General features: G+C 47.2%; 1 protein-coding gene and 1 pseudogene across 6 annotated transcripts in view; one reads left to right on the top strand and one right to left on the bottom strand.

Annotated features, from left to right (window-relative positions):
• The window catches only part of LOC119231471 (heterogeneous nuclear ribonucleoprotein A3-like), a 30,213-nt pseudogene extending 16,464 nt beyond the window's left edge, over positions 1-13,749 (top strand).
• RAP1GAP2 (RAP1 GTPase activating protein 2) overlaps positions 1-16,410 on the bottom strand; it is a 229,818-nt gene that overhangs the window by 147,958 nt on the left and 65,450 nt on the right. The window lies entirely within an intron of this gene.

The following is a 16,410-nucleotide window of genomic DNA, read 5'->3' as shown; positions in this document are numbered from 1 at the left end:
TCGGGAACATGGCTGCCTCTTCTGACTTGACTGGAGGAGCCTGAGCAGAGTTTCCACAGCCAACCTAGAGGGGAGTGTGTGGGGCGCAGGCCTCACCGTGCTGTTTGCTCATGGCCCCGCCACAGCAGTGACCTACTCTGTGCTTGTGGTACACTAGAATGGATTGTGAGGCACCAAGAAAAAGATATGGGTGCAAATGATTTTTTAACTAAATTAGAATCCTAACAGTTTTTTCTTTCTCAGACATTAATGCCTGAACCCACACCATTTGGGGATCCAGCCATGCAGATCTTTCTGGGGGAATACTGACAAAGCCTGGGGCACATGTTATTCAAGGAGCTGAGGTCCTAGGGTTAGAGGCCAAAACCACATAGGACAAAGGGGTTTTATGTGGCCTCTCCCAGACGCACATGACAGGGAACTAGCAAGGTCCCAAGGGAGAGAGGGAGAGAGTCCAGCTCCTGCTGACAAGAATCCCCAACAGCACCTGCACGTCCTGGGTCCAAGTATAAACAGAAAGTGGCAGAGATCAGGTGTCAGGAAGACACCCCACACCCACGCTTCTTGCCCATAATACTTAAATACCCTGAACCTGGCCATACCACTCCTCTTTACAGTGTTTGACACATTACCCAGAGATTTTCTACATGCCCATGCCTCACTGGGAAACAGCAAGGCTCAGTCCCCCGTGGACCCCAGCGGGAGCTAATCAGCATGTGTCTGTCCCTGTAGGGCACCATCCTCCCATGCCCACACCTGCGTGTCCCAGCACCATCACCGGGCTGGCCTCTGGGCCTGTGCGCTCAAGAGAAGAGAATGACAAAGCCCACAGAGTTGAATCCAGCTCTATTTCAAATGCCAGCTGTGTGGCGGGGGAGGGTCACTTAAACACCTGGAACTTGGTTTCTTCTATTTTAAAATGGGAAGAACAGCAGGAGCCACTTTACAGACGGTTTTGAAGCTGGAAGAGGGCACGAGAGTCAGAGCCGGGGAACCGGAACCGGCAGCTATTTTTGTTGCAGTTATTAGGGAATGCCAGATTGCTGCTCCAGTCGGCCTGTTCCGCGCCACCTAGTGGCACTAGATCTGCGCAACTCAGACACACTGGCCTGGGCCCAGGAGACCGCCCAGCACAGCACTGTGCCAGGTCACAGACTGGGTAGAATCTCTGGGCTGCTGTCGCTCTTGGAAGGTCTTCAGGGGAATCGGGCCTTCATGCTCAACCACACTGTGAGTGGAAATGTCCTGTATCTGTGCTGTCTGATATAGTAGCCACTTGAAATGTGGCTAGTGGAATGAGGAGTTGAATTTTTAATAGTACTTAATATTAATTAATTCAAATGTAAATCTCCACACGTGCAATCTAATATTAGACAGCACTTGTCTGGAAGACTGAACCCTGGGATCCAGCTGTGCTCCAAATCAGATAAAGTAATGCCCTGTTACAAGATAAAGTAATGCCCAGTTACAAGAACCAACACATCCCCTTTTCATGTACCCCTTTTACCTGGATTCTGGACACTTCAAGAGCCCTGACCAATCAGATAATAACTGACTGACCAACCAGTCCTCTCCTAGGGCAAATGAGCACAAAATGAATTCAGAGAAGACAGTTGGAAGCAATGAACAACTGCTACTAAAAGACATGAGGAACAAGGTCCCTGGAAATACTTATGGGTCCCAGTCAGTACCCCATTCTTCAATGATGCTGCACACCCCAATCCTGGAAGAGCTGGGATCCGTGGTGGCTGAAGAGCTACTCAGGCCAATTCTGTGCCTCCTTACTAGAGATACAAGCCTGGATTTGGAGACAAATAAACCTGGTTCTGTTCCACATAGCCAGCTGTGTGGCCTTAAGCCAGTGACAACCTCCCCGAGCAGCTGCAGTGACCTCCCCTATGCAGCTCTGGTGGAGTCGCTCTGTTTCTCTACCCAAAACCTCTAACCAGCTTCCTGTGGCTCAGCAAATTAAACACACACTCTGAAGGCTGACTTTCAAGGCCCACCACCACAACCCAGTCCCCACCCTTTAGACCTGAATTATTATGCTCAACCTTATGCATTATCTGAGCAAAGCTTGCTCTTGTTCACCTACGGATCTGTACAAGATTCAACAGATAGGTCAATAGAATCAAACAGATACCCAGACATATATCTTTGGATGTGTAATATTTAGTAGTGGAAATGGAAATTTAAAATATAGTGCTGAAACAACTGACTGATTACCTGGGAGGGAATTATAATTTCATCTCTCATTTTACCCCAAAATGAACTCCACATTGGTTCAAGAGTTAAACGTAAAAGGAAATAAAACTTAAAAAAATAAAATAGGGAACCATCAACTTTCAGAAAGGACTTTTTCTTTCTTTTTTTTTTTTAAAGATTTATTTATTTATTTATACAAGCACTGGGTACAGTCAGAGGCACAGGAGGGTGAGAGAATTCACCAGAGCCAGAGCGGAGAGTAGAACAGGCAGAGTGATGAAGTACACTGCTGAGGGGAGCAGCGGGCAGCAGGAGAGGTCTGTGTGCCATGTGGGGATCGAACCGGCGCTGCAGAGGCTGCGGGCAGCTTCGCAACCCAGCGCTCAACTGCTGCGCCACCAGGGAGGCCCTGAAAGGACTTTTTCAAACATAAAAGAGAGTGCTAATAAATCAAGAAAAACATGAACATTCCAATAACACATTGAGAATATTTCCTGAAAACATTATTTCTTAACCTGTGAAAACTTATCACATTAGTGCTAGCCAAATAATAATCAAAGATGCATACAAAGATTTGTATTCAAGGAGGTTTTTGCAGCACTATTTATATGCAAATAACTACTGCATATAACAATACTTATATGCAAATTACTATTATTACTGCAGCAATGGTTAAATATTGAAAACAATCTTAATATCTAAAAATAAAGCAATGGTTAAATAAATTATGGGACATTATAAAGATAGGATGGTATGTAACATCTTAAATCATGTATTTAAAGAATAGTTAATGGTGCTGAAAATGTCATTATATAATAAATTTTAAAAGGAAGCTAAAAAACTAAATAAATACATCAAAATGATAGCATTTGGGGTGGTAGATCACAGGGCTTTATCTTTTTTCACTTCAATATTGGTACATATTTTCTAAACCTTCTACAGTGAGCATGTACTATTTTTATAATCAGGGAGAAAAATTGCTATTTTTAAAAGGGAAAAAAAAAAGATCGTGCCAATATAAGGAAACGCTTGTGCAAGAAGGCAAGGAAAAGGAGAACAGAAAAGGTACATGCAGGGCCTGTGGAGAGAAACTCAGAGACAGGGAGGGGTTTCCTTTGCTTATTCAGGACTACATTCATGTTTGTATATTAAAAAGGAAAATAAAATGTGCTCCAGTGAGTCAAATCAATGTAAATATTAAACATCAGTGAGGATATAGGGAAGAGGACACTGAGAGAAGAGGCATATGGCCCTGGCAGAAGTGTAAAGGGTAAAACCTCTCTTGAGAGCAATCTGGCTCCACTGATAGGACTGTACCCCAACAACCCAGCCTCCAGAGCCCCCACTATTTTTGAGGCAAAAGCCAGAGGTCATGCAAGGAGACACTCAACAGCAGCATTGTGTGAATATCAGAAAATGGAAACAACCTAAGTTTCCATCAACATGATATACAATGGAGGAAACAAAAAAATGTGGTTTGTACAAATAAATACTAGTTGGCAATTAAAAAGAAGGAACTAGATTTATGATACTCAGAATAGATTGCAAAATCCATGCAAAGGATTAAATCCACTGGAGAGGGGCACAAATACAGAATTATAATGGTCTCAATGCATCCACTACATCCTCCAGCCCCACACTGTTCTAAGCACTTGGTATGCATAAATTCACATAATCCCAAAACTAACCCTACAAGAAGGTTTTAGGTTTACTATTGCTCCCATTTTACAGATAACTAAACTGAGGCACAGAAAAATTAAGTAACCTGCCCAAGATCTCACAGGTGATGTCAGAGGCAGGCCCTGTAGCTCAGCAGATATAGCAGAGATACTGTGTGACTTGAACAAATTCTCAAAGGCAGCCATGCTTGTGGATTTGTATACACACACAGACTCCAGTGTGTTTCTGGAAACCTATCTGTGGATGTGAAAGTAATTAAAGTGGGGACTGAGAAAAGACACTCCGAATTCCTGAGAGTGCTCACCTCTATGAACACAGGAGACAATACTGGGGCCAAGGAGGAGAGATTACAGAAACCTAACTTCATGATGTTTTCACTCTTTTATTTTAAAAAGAGCCCAAAAATACATATACACAATGGAATATTACTCAACAATCAAAAAAGATAAACACATGCAGTTTGCAGCAACATGGATGGAGTTAGAAGGGATCATGCTCAGCAAAATAAGTCAGAAAGGAAAAGAAAAATACCAGATGGTCTCACTCATAGCAGGAATTGAGAAAACCTAAATAAGGGACCAGGAAAAAGACTAATTAGTACAAAGTAAAAATCAAAATCAAAAAGCAACTATAAACCAGAGACACACTACAGGGGGGTGGGGGGGCGAGGAGAGGAAGGATTAGGGTCAAAATAAGGGGGGGGGGTGAAATTGTATGGGGAATATAACCAAAATGAAAATGCATACATTGTGCAAAAATGAAAAATGATGTAAGAATTATATAAAATATTAAAAAATAAATAAATAAAAAGAGCCCCAAAAGTTAAATATAGAATTACCATATGATCCAGCAATTCTGCTTCTGGGTATATAACTAAAAGGAAAAAAAACGAAAGCAGGGACACAAACACTCATGTTCATAGCCACATTCTTCACAGTGACGAAGAAGCGGAAGCAGCCCCAGTGCCCATGAGTGGATGAATGGAAACATGGTGTACCCATGCAATGCCAGGGTTCAATGTTTAAAAGGAAAGCAATTCCGACATCCACCACAACAGGGGTGGACCCTGAAAACATTACCTTAAGTGAAATAAGTCAGACACTAAAGGACAATGACCATATCATTCTACTTCTGCAGTCAGTTTCCTCGACAGAAGTTCCTAGACAGGTGGTTCTCATGGGTGGGGAGGAGCGGGGGAATGGGAATTGGTGTTTACTGGGCACAGTTTCATTCTGGGATAATGAAAATGTTCTCCCAATGGGTAGTGGTGATTGGGGTGCGACATGACCTCAATAAACTTAATGCTACTAATGGTACTCTCAAAAATGGTAACTTTGGGCCTCCCTGGTGGCGCAATGGGCTAAGCACAGCACTGTGAAGCTACCCGCAGCCTCTGCAGCATTAGTTTGATCCCCAGCAGAGAGCTACACACATGGTGCAGCAGACCTCTCCTGCCTCGCCTGCTACTCCCCTCAGCAGTGTATTTCAGTGGATCCACATGTTCTGCTCCCCACTCTGTCTCTAGTGAATCCTCTCACCCCCCACACCTCTGGCCTACACCCCAGTTCTTGTATGCATAAATAAACGAATCTTTTTTTAAAAAAAGGTGACTTGGTAAGCTTTAATGTTATGAATATTCCACCCCAACGAAAATCAAAGGTTTGATGAAAATACAACAGAATTTTTACAACTGTCATTCTTGGGTCATCAGTACTCAGAAGTTCACCTGGTCGTTATTACAAAAGGCAAGCAGGAGTCTCAACATGGAAGGATGTGGATCAGGCCTGCAACAGGCAGGCGTGCCTGGCTGCTGGCCTTTCCCATCTCTCCCCTCTCCTATTTTTACTGCATTGTCGTTGCTATGGAAACAAGGGGCACCTTGGGTTCCCAGAACTCAGCCCAGGTGCTGCTAACTCTGAATAATGTCAGAGTATGAAAAAAAATAAAGCTCCAGGCATCTGGGCCTCATATGCACACACATCTGCCCTCCTGACACGCGTGTCGCGTGACCGTGTGTGCATGGTGTGCCTGCAGTGCCGCCTCCAGCTGCTCACCACAGTCCTCAGTCGCCGGCCTACGTCTGGGTGCCCATCATTCCAGTCTGCCCACATGGGTTCCTTGCATGCACACCAGCATGCCACATGGGCACCTTGCCCACACAGCTCAGGACTGGCATTACTAGTGTCAGAAATATCAAAACAGGTAACATTTACCACGTGCTGACTACACATTATGCTTCACCTGAACTATTTATCCATCCAACTTCACAATAGTACCTATTGTAATCACTAAGTAATAAGGCACAGAAAGGTTGTGTAACTTGCCCGAGGTCACTCAGAGCACAGAAACCTAACCACTGAATCTGTATTTTGGGGAAAGAGTTTTAAACGTCATTGTTTCCCAAACAGCTGCAAACACAGCTGTATCAGAAGCACCCCTAGTGGTGATTACACACACCCTGATTACACACAGGTTTCCGGGGCCCACCCAGCCTGACGAAGCAGAGTCCCAGGTGGGTCTGCACTGCAGCCATTGTGGACAACCACTGGCCCAGCCAAGGTTGAGTAGGCTAACAGGGTTGGGCAGGGCATGGCAAGGTTGGGACAGGGGTAGTCCCTTCCAGTCCTGTGCCTGGGCCCAGAAATGGTCCTGGGAAATTGTAGCCCAAAGCTCCTCAATTCCAGATGGCATCTACCAGCGCAAGGCAACCAAGAAAGTGGTGATGATTACCACACACACACACACACACACACACACACACAAACACCAGGGCAGGGCTCCAAAAGTCAGTTATGTGGCTTTGTGGCCTACCAGGCACGGATTTCCGCCCACTCCACCCTCTCACAATGAGCTGGGTGTGGGGTGAGAGATGACACTGCTGGTTCACAGCTCAGTCCCAAGCAGGGAGGGGTGGGCCACCTCACCTCGTCAATAAGCAATGTCAGAACTGGATTAGGTCCTCAAGAGGCTCCCACAGACCTCAAGGAGAGAGAGAGACTGGCAGAAATCAGCAGAGCTCCATAGAGCAGGAGGAGCTGTGACCCTTGAGGCTCAATCTGCTCCAATGAGAACAAAGTACTCTGTTCTCATTGGGGGAAGGGGTCTTTGCAGAGGAAGCAGCTCCTCAGCTGGTCCCAGAAGGGTGGCCAGAGGATACTGGGGGTGGGCAGCATGAGTAAAGACATCAAGGCCAAATGCCCAAAAACAGCAAGCCACACCATCTGGCTGAAGCTAAAGGCCAACAGGTTATAAGAAAGTGGTTATAAATGGGGGGAAGAAACCTAGAAATGTACAGAGGCACAGAGAGTTTACACAACTTGCCCAAGGTCACCCAGCTGGGGAGACAGGATGGAAACAGAGACTGCTTGACTCTGAAGTCCACAAATTAACTGCTAAGATGGAGTTCTATGATTGGTAGCCTCTCCTTCTGCACATGCTATTAGGTGAGCCTGGCTGGTCTTAGAATGGGTTCTCAATGGGGTGAGGAAGCATTTATATCCCTGCCCCAGAAACTCAGCCTTGTCTGCAGAATTGATTGTCACTATTGAGGGGTAGGTAGCTGGCATCTTGTGTGGGCAGACACTAGAGATGTGTTCTACATCCTACAATGCACACGCCAGCCCCCACAACAAATTATCCAGCCTCAGATTGCAACAGACACCCTGGTTAAGAGTGACGCACCCACCTGGAGTCCACTTTAACATCCAGCCCAACCTGAACCATTGACAATCTGCACGGTTGTTCACCCCTTGAACAGGGGTTCCCAAATTTTGCTGCACATTGGATGGGTCTTTTAAAAGCACTGATGCTAGGTCCCACCCCAACATTCTGGTTTCCAAGTCTGGAATTGGGTGCATCAGAATTTTTTAGACTCCCAGGTGATATCAAAGGGCAGAATAGTTTGAGAACCATTGCTTTGGTGGCAAGGGGAAGAATCAGACCAAAAACAGTGGGTACTAAGGCCAGAGAGAGGAGTCACTGGTGATTAAATGCAACTGGCAGGGGGTGGGGACCTTCCCACACTGCAGTCCAGGGAAAAATCTGGAACCAGCACAATGTCTGCCCTTCACCCTAAGAACCAAGGCCTCCTCAGAGCAGGAAAGGCAGAGCCAGAGACGGCTGTGGGGGTGACAAATTAGTCAAGGCTGGCAGAGGCCCGAGGAGGAGGTTAATTGGAGCCATCTGGGCAGAAGCTAATAGGCCTGAGCTGAGAGAGGACCCAACCCCCACGACTCAGGGCCTTCACAACCCAGTGACAGAGAAAGAACTGGATTTCAAAGACAGAAAAGGTTAATTGAAAGTGAGTCCAGTGTGGAGATACAGCCTGAAGTAAGCAGTCAGCAGCTGAAGGTGGGGAAGGGGTGACCTGGAGAGAGGGACTAGGGCATGCACCCCTGGGAGCCAGGAGCTGAGGCTTGGAAAGAATGGCACCCCTAAGTAGGGGGACACGCTGATGACCTGCGAGCTGAATCTGGTCTACAGAATACGCCACATAGTTTGTTTTTTAAATTCCTGTCAAGATTTTGCCTAAAGCTCCAGATCTCCAGCCTCTCTTATAAAGCGGAGGAGCTGGAGAGGCCAACAGCATTCCTGCAGAGTGCTGATATACTCAGTCTGCCCCGGGCCCATGCTCCTGCTTCTATTCAGCCCTGCCAGATCCCTACAGACATCAGGTCTGTCTTCAGAAAGAGACAAGATCCTAAGTCAGATAGCAGTGAAGGTGAGGACTTGGTAGAGACACAGGAAAAGAGCAGGTGCTGGCAACACCAACATGACAGCCAACCTCTCGTGTCCTGATCCTGCACCCACCAACTTTGTGCTGTGTCATCTCAAGCCAGGAACATTCCCCTTGGGGTGTGAGTGTCCTGACCAATACATAAGGAGGTTGAAGCCCAGGACCTCCCCTTACCCATGCTCATGTCCACTGGGTTCCTGAGGCTGTCTGGGCCAACCCCTCTCAAAGCTCCGGCCAGGCTTTGAGATACAGCCTAGAAAACCTGGAAAACCCTTCCAACAAAGACCAGTCCACACAGTGAGAAATCCCAAGCCACGGGGCCAGAGAAGACCAATCAGGGGAGAAGACTCAGAGAATAAGAACCACCTTACAAAGTCTGAAGGAGTCTTAGAAGAAAGAAGAATTTGCCATTTTTAGGAATGCGGGAGTTGAGGGACCAAGGAATGGTAGTTACAGAGATTCCAGATGAGAATAATTATCAGTTTTAAAGAATCAGAGTTGAATTGCAAAAGAATAGACATCCTGTAATGAGCTCCCCATCACTGGTGGTAACTAAGCTCAGGCTGGGTGACTCGATTTAAGGAGTACAAGGAATTCAAATAGTATTTTTATTTCAAGCCCTAAGATTCAAGGACTCCAGAGATCTGAGGGTCTCTCCTGAAGATTCCCCTCTTTCACTTCCAGGGAAACTGGATAAGGAACTAGGCTCTGGACTCTGCCTCCCAGAGAGGGAAGACCTAGGTGATCTGGACAAAGCACAGACTGTCTACTTCCTTGCTCCCCGCCCCCAGGACCAGGACCCCAGCCCCATGGTCAGACCAGCAACCACTGGCACATGGCCCCCACCCCAGAATAGCTTCACTCCGGGCACCCTCAGAGGCAGTGGGAACAGCTGGCTCCTGGGGAGGGGCCTGCCGTGACAAGCTAGGCGACCATCTATATCCCTGTCCCCCACTCCCTGCTATCGGCCCCAGAGAAGTCAGCAGGAGGAGCAGGAGAAAAGGGAGCACCTCCCTGCTCCCAGACATCTGTAAGTGCTGCCTGGGCCCCTGCCTATCAGAAGCGTGGGGTTAGGGGCAGGCTGGTAGTCCTGACACACCCAGGACTCCACAGTGTGTGGACAGAAGCACAGGAGCCACAGGGAGCCAGAGCCTCTCTGCAAAGCCCAGTGGGAAGAATTCTTTGCCAACACTGGTCAGCAGCTCCCAGTGAGCCGGGCAAAGCCCCCTCTCCATGAACCCTGAGCCGTCTTCCCCATCTCTCCTCTCTGGGCTGGGAAGACCTGTGAAGAAGCTTAAGCACAAGGCCAGAGACCTGGGGAGCCCACATGGCCCCTTTCAGGGAGCTGAATGGGGTGAGGGAAGGCCCCTGGGTAGTTGACCCCAGCTGGGAGGTCACAGGCAGCCCTGTCTACATTCATGGCTTCTGCACCCCTGCCCTTGTCCTCCACACTAACAGTCAGCCTGTCCCAAGGGAGCAAGGACATTCACTTCACCAGCCATATGGGAAACATCCTCACAGGGCCCCAGGAGTAAGCTGAGCCCCTCCTGCCTGCTGTCCTACACCCATTTCAGCACAGCCCCAATGCCCAGTACCTACTGGCCAGTCAACTCCTTGCCTGCCCATCAACAGATACCCACTAGAGCTGGCTGAGACCCAGGGAGCTATCTGTCCATCAAGAAATCAGAACAGGACTCACCAGGGCTTCCTGGGCATGGTGGGGACCGGCCCGGACAAGAGCGAGGAACACTGAAGTCCCTGGAATTTGCAGACCTTGCCGTCTGGCAAGTGGTGGCTCCAGGTGCATCTCCAGTGCCTGGCAATAAAATCAGGCCACTGCCAGCTAAACACCAGCCTGCCTTGCTTCTCCCTGGAGCCACTCACACCCTGAGACTCCAGATCCCAAAACAGTCATGTTCGTGGTTACCATAGGAACTTGCTAAAGCCAAAAAAGGCACCACACAGTCACCCACATGGCCCTCAAAGCTCATGTCCACCTGCACAGGCAAGAGTACACACTTGCCTTCCACACACCTACATACGCCGCCTACACATGCCAACGCTGTTCTCAGGCTCAGAGCCCACTCTCAAGAAATCAACGAGCCAGGGGTTGATACTTGAGATAGAAACAGGGAAATGCCCCCCCACCACGGAACAGTTCTGAAAGTGGGTTCTCTCTGCATACCTGCTCCAGCCAGTTGTCAGTTACAAGGGCAATGGCACCAGTCAGTGCCCACCTGGAGTTCACATGCCAAAGGCACTCCAGGAGCTGAGCAGGATGGGGGCCACAGCCCAGCACCACCACCAGCTCTGTGTGCAAGGCCAGGGAAAGGGCATGCCTGGCCTGCTTCCCCAGTCACAGACCAGCTCCTATAGCCCTCAGCATGCTGTTTCTCCCTTCTGTGCCTACGGGGAGAGCGGGGTATAATGAGGGTAGGGATCTACCCACACAGGAGGGGCGAGTGGAAAGGGGGAGCAGAAATTATATTTTCAGAGCTTACTGCCTCCCTCTACCCCAAACTGCCCAAACTCCCTCATCTCCATAAATGGAACAGACATCCACTCAAGGGCTTGCCTGGAAACCTGAGTCTTCACAGTGACCCCTCCCTTGCCCTCACCTCCCATATCCAAACCAGTTCCAGAATGAGGATTCCATCTCCTCCACAGCCTCTGATTCATCCACTCTCCCCAACCCCACTGACCCTATCCTGGCTAATCACTCCAATGATTCAGGGGATGGTGGCCAGAGGGGCCCTCAGACTCAAATATAACCACATTATTCCCCTGTTTAAAACCCTTCCATGGCCCCTGGTCACCTAGAGAAGCAAGCTCAGCCCCCACAGAACCCTCCTACACTCCTAGAAGAGGCTCAGCCTACCCCCACACTCCCATCCCCTCTCTGGCAATGATAACTACACAAAGGCCCCCGCACAATTTCATGCTTTGCTGCCCTGCAATCTTCCTGCCAGGCCTTTCTCTCCTCCAAGCTGACCTCATTCACCCTGGAGATGGCTCAGGCATCACCACATCTCCAGGAAGCTCTCCTCCATCCTCTGAGGACATCTCTGTTAGCACTTGTCATGTCCCATTGCAATTGTCTGTCTCCCTGCAGAGCTGTAAGCTTACACGAGCAGAGACTGTCATTTTCATCTTTGTTTCCCCCAACGCCAGGGCCCAGCACTGGGCTTGGAATGAAGGTGCCTGAAAATTGTTAGCTGAACTAATTTTACTTTCTAATACCACAAAACATCAAGCTCCTTCTGTCCTTGACAACCCCAGCAAACTCTCAGCAGATACTCCAGGTAGGTGGAAGAGCTAAGATAAGGCAGCCCCAGACAGCGCTAGAACATCTTTGTGGTGCCTCAAGGATTCTTGTAATTTACAGTAAACAAAGACCTGGTGACCAAAGACGGGAACTGAATCTGCTGTCTCCTGCTGAAACTGTGGCCTTGCTGACAGCACCAAGTGAACTGGGAGAAGTAATCACCTAGAAGTCGTGTATCTGTTCTCACGGAATGGGGGTGGAAGTCCTGAATTTAAAGACTGTGGCACAACAGCAAATTGAGCTTTCTGCAGGTGGCAAGGTCTCCAGAGCTGCCATCAGGGGCCCCAGGGCAGCTACACAGACACACTGTCTGCTCCTGTTCTGTGTGGTCACCTCAACTTTAGTAGGATTTTGAGATCTTAGCTGGTGAAATCTGAAACCTAGAGAAGGGTCACATGTGGTATCTTCTGGCCAAACCACAGAACAGCTGAAATGCTATCCCTGCCCCGCTTCCCCAAGGCTGCTCCTCCAGCACGCACTCTCCCCCTGAGGAAGAAATAAGGGCACAGTCACCTCTAAGCCTGTGACGTGTTTCCTCTATCCTGAGTCGCCATATCTCATGACCTAAGGCTGAAAGCATCAATTAAAAGGTTAGATTCTCGGCATCACTTGATGACTAACCCTGCCTCTTCCTCTCAGTCCCACATTGAATCCAAGTTGAAAGAGGAAAGTTGGGTCACAAAACGAAGGTGTAGCCAACACCCGGTGGCCCTCAGCTGGACTCCAGCCATCCAGGGCTGCCACCTCTGCCATGATGCAAAGGAACAAAAGCAGTTGAGAAAACTGTTCACTGGTGGTCTGAGTTTTGACACTACAGGTCATCGTTTAAGAGAACACTTTGAGAAATGAGCACACTTACAGGTGGTATGGTGATGAGAAACACCCCCCCCCCCACCAAACAAAATGTCCCAGGGTCTTTGGATTTGTGGCTTACTCTTGTGTGGAAGAGGTGGGATCACAATCTCACGAGGTTGCTGGAACCAGAGAGAGCTGCTTCTAGAAAAGATTCTGTGAAGACTGGTGCCCATTTAACAGCAATGAAATTTTTTGTTGGTGGTATTAAAGAAAATATGGAAGAATATGATTTGAGACCACTTTGAAAAGTACAGCAATGGAAGTACAGAATGGAAAAAAGAGAGGATTTGCTTTTGTAACTTTTGAAGATCATGATACAGTTGATAAAACTGCCGTTCAGAAATACCATGTTATTAATGGGCATAACTGTGAAGTGGAAAAGCCCCTTTCTCAATAAGAAATGCCATGTGCTGGATTACAGAGAGGCCTTAGAAGTGCATCTGGCAGCTTTATGGGTCATGGAGGAAAGCTTGGAAATGATGGAGGTAACTCTGGCCATTGAGGAAACTTGGTGGAGGAGATTATAGTGGTGGAAGGAGGTGGTGGCAGCAGAGGCAGTTATGGAGGAGATGATGGTGTATATAATGTATTCAGAGGTTATGGTGGCAACTATAGTGCTGGCCATGGCTACAGTAGTAGAGGAGGCTCTGGTGGCGGTCAACCAGGATATGGAAACCAAGATAGTAGGTATGCTGCTGGTGGTGGAAGATACATGTTACAATGAAGAGGACATTTTAGCAGTGGTAACTATGGAGGTGGTGGGAACTATAATGATTTTGGAAATTATAGTGGACAACTACAGAGATCAAATTATGGAGCCATGAAGGAGGGCATTTTTAGTAGAAGAAGCTCAAGCTGTCCCTATGGTGGTGATTATGGATCTGGCGGTGGAAATGGTGGCTATGGTACGAGAAGGTTCTAAAAGAAAGGCAGCAAGGAGGGTCTCCCTGGTGGCCTAGAGGTTAAGTCTCAGCACTACCACCATGAAGGCCCACTGTGATGATCTGAGTTGGATTCCTGGCCAGAGAGCTGACCCACATGGGCAGCAGACCTCTCCTGTCTCACCCGCTGCTCCCCTCAGCAATGTATTTCAGTAGATCTACCTGTTCTGCTCCCCACTCTGTCTCTGGCCTACACCCTGCACCTCTGGCCTACACCCCAGCTCTTCTATGCAAAAATAAATAAATAAAATCTTTTTTTTAAAAAAAAGAAAAGATCAGCAGAAAGGGGCCACAATTCTTAGTGAAAGAGGAAGGGAGGAAGAAATGTGAAGGAGAGAGCAAGAGGGAGGGAGGGAACTGTCAGGAAGGCTGCAGTTATCTTTGAGACTATCATTAGAAGAACTGTAACAACCTGCCACAAGAAGGAACTATATAAATATATGACTTACAGTCTACAACACGATGAGGATCATCAAAACCAAGAAAATTCAGAATTATCACAGTCCAGAGGGGGTTATGAGAACAAAAAGACTAAAGATGATGTGATAACCTAGATGGAAAGAAAAAAAAAAAAAAAACAGCACAAGAGGGGCCTCCCTGATGGCACAAGGGGTTAAGATGCAGCCTATGAAGCTATCCACAGCCACTGCAGCACAAGTTAGATCCCCGGCCAGCCAGGGAGCTACCCACATGGTGCAGCAGACCTCTCCTGACTCGCCCGCTGCTCCCCTCAGCAGTGTATTTCAGTCAGTCTGCCTGTTCTGTTCCCTGCTCTGTCTCTGGTGAATCCTCTCACCCCCCACACCTCTGGCCTGTACTGCAGTTCTTGCATGCATGAATAAATAAATCTTAAAAAAAAAACAGTGCAAGAGAAAGCCTAATGATATCCAAATAAAGTATGGTGTTTAGATAATAGTAATGCATCAATAATGTTATTAGTTTTGCCAAATGTACCACAATTGTGATTGAGGTTAACATTGCGGCAAATTAAGTGAGTGTATATGGGAACACACTCTAGTTCCTTTACAACTTCTATAGAACTGCAAAACTGTTAAAAAAATAAAAAAAAAAAGTTTCTAAAAAAAAGAAGGCATGATAGTCCATGGTCAGAAGTTACCACAGCTTACACAAGAAACCCTCCTCGTCCAGGACTGTCACAGTTACAGTCTGCAAAAAGTGCAGTTACTGATGAATGCAAAGTAGTATCAACTAGATGTACATGCTGAGGTCTCTTTGTGTTGTAGCTTTGTCTTTTTCATTACATCAGGTATATTGCCCTGTAAACTGTGGTCATGGTACCAGGAATAAAAAATTAAGGAATTTATAACCTTTTCAATATTTGTGTACTTCAGTTTTTCTACATCTCAATGCAGAAACTTTAACAAAATGCAGCTTTGAATGTGTTTCCTTGTGAGTTAACAATCAGAAGATCGTTGTTGATTACTGTTCTGTATGAATTTTGCTGAAGTTAACTGTAAAGAAACAATGCTGTCTCACAGCTCAAGCGGAATCTGTCCTCCCCATCACCAAACCATGAAATGAACTCACACTGACATGTGGAGAGAATAGATGTGTGTAATTTCGCAATGTGTGTTTTAATTAATGGGTATTTAAATTAGCATACGTGGGAATTTACTAGCATTAAGATTTACCGTCAAATGAAAAATCTCAAGGGGCTTCCACGGTGGCGCAGCGGGTTGAACGCAGCACTGTGAAACTGTCCACAGCCTCTGCAGCTCAGGTTCGATTCCCGGCGGCCAGGGAGATACCCGCATGGCACAGGCAGGAGAGCCTGTCTTGCCCGCTGCTCTACTCAGCAGTGTTTTCGGTTCATCTGCCTGTTCTGCACCCCACTCTGTCTCTGGTGAATTCTCTCACCCTCCCGTGCCTCTGGCCTGTACTCCAGTTCTTGTATAAAGAAAATAAATCTTTTATAAAAAAAAAAAAAAAAGGAAAATCTCAAAATTTCTACTTGGTTTTTGTGCATTTTTGTGCATTTTCTTTTTTTTAACTTTTCTTTAAAGATTTATTTATTTATGCATACAAGAGCTGGAGTACAGGCCAGAGACACAGGGTGTGAGAGGATTCACCAGAGACAGAGTGGGGAACAGAACAGGCCGACTGACCCAAATACACTGCTGAGAGGAGCAGCAGGCGAGACAGGAGAGGTCTGCCTCACCATGTGGGTTTCTCCCCTGCCGGCCGGGTATAGAACTCATGCTGCAGAGGCTGTGGACTGCCTCACAGTGCGGTGCTCAACCCCCTGAGCCACCCGGGAGGCCCAGTTTTTGTGTGTTTTCTTTCAAAATGTAATCATATGGTTTTAGTGTATTAGCTTTGTGGACAGTCCTAGCTGTGTCTGGAACATCTCCGTTCTACACTTACCCTGGCCACATGTGACCTGCTGCCATCAATGTGTTTGGGCTTAAAGACGGCTGCTGCCCTGTTTAAATTCTGGGAGGGGGTAGTGGATGTTTTCCTTTTCTTCCTGCCTTAAAAGCCATTCTTAAAAACCTCTACAAAATACAGGACCACTAAGCTGCTGTATCTGAGCAAATTAGTGGCAACATTTTTTCTTTTGTAAAGCACAAGGGGCCCATAAATCTTCAGTTATTTTCCTTGGTTTAATGCATTTTGCGATACAAGCTTTCAGAGTAAGAGAATAAAAA

The sequence above is a fragment of the Talpa occidentalis genome, unplaced genomic scaffold, assembly GCF_014898055.3.
Source record: "Talpa occidentalis isolate TD23 unplaced genomic scaffold, MPIMG_talOcc4v2.1 talOcc4.7, whole genome shotgun sequence".
Taxonomy (NCBI): Eukaryota; Metazoa; Chordata; class Mammalia; order Eulipotyphla; family Talpidae; genus Talpa; species Talpa occidentalis.
The sequence above is the reverse complement of the archived record's forward strand: the minus strand, read 5'-3'. Positions and strand labels throughout refer to the sequence as shown.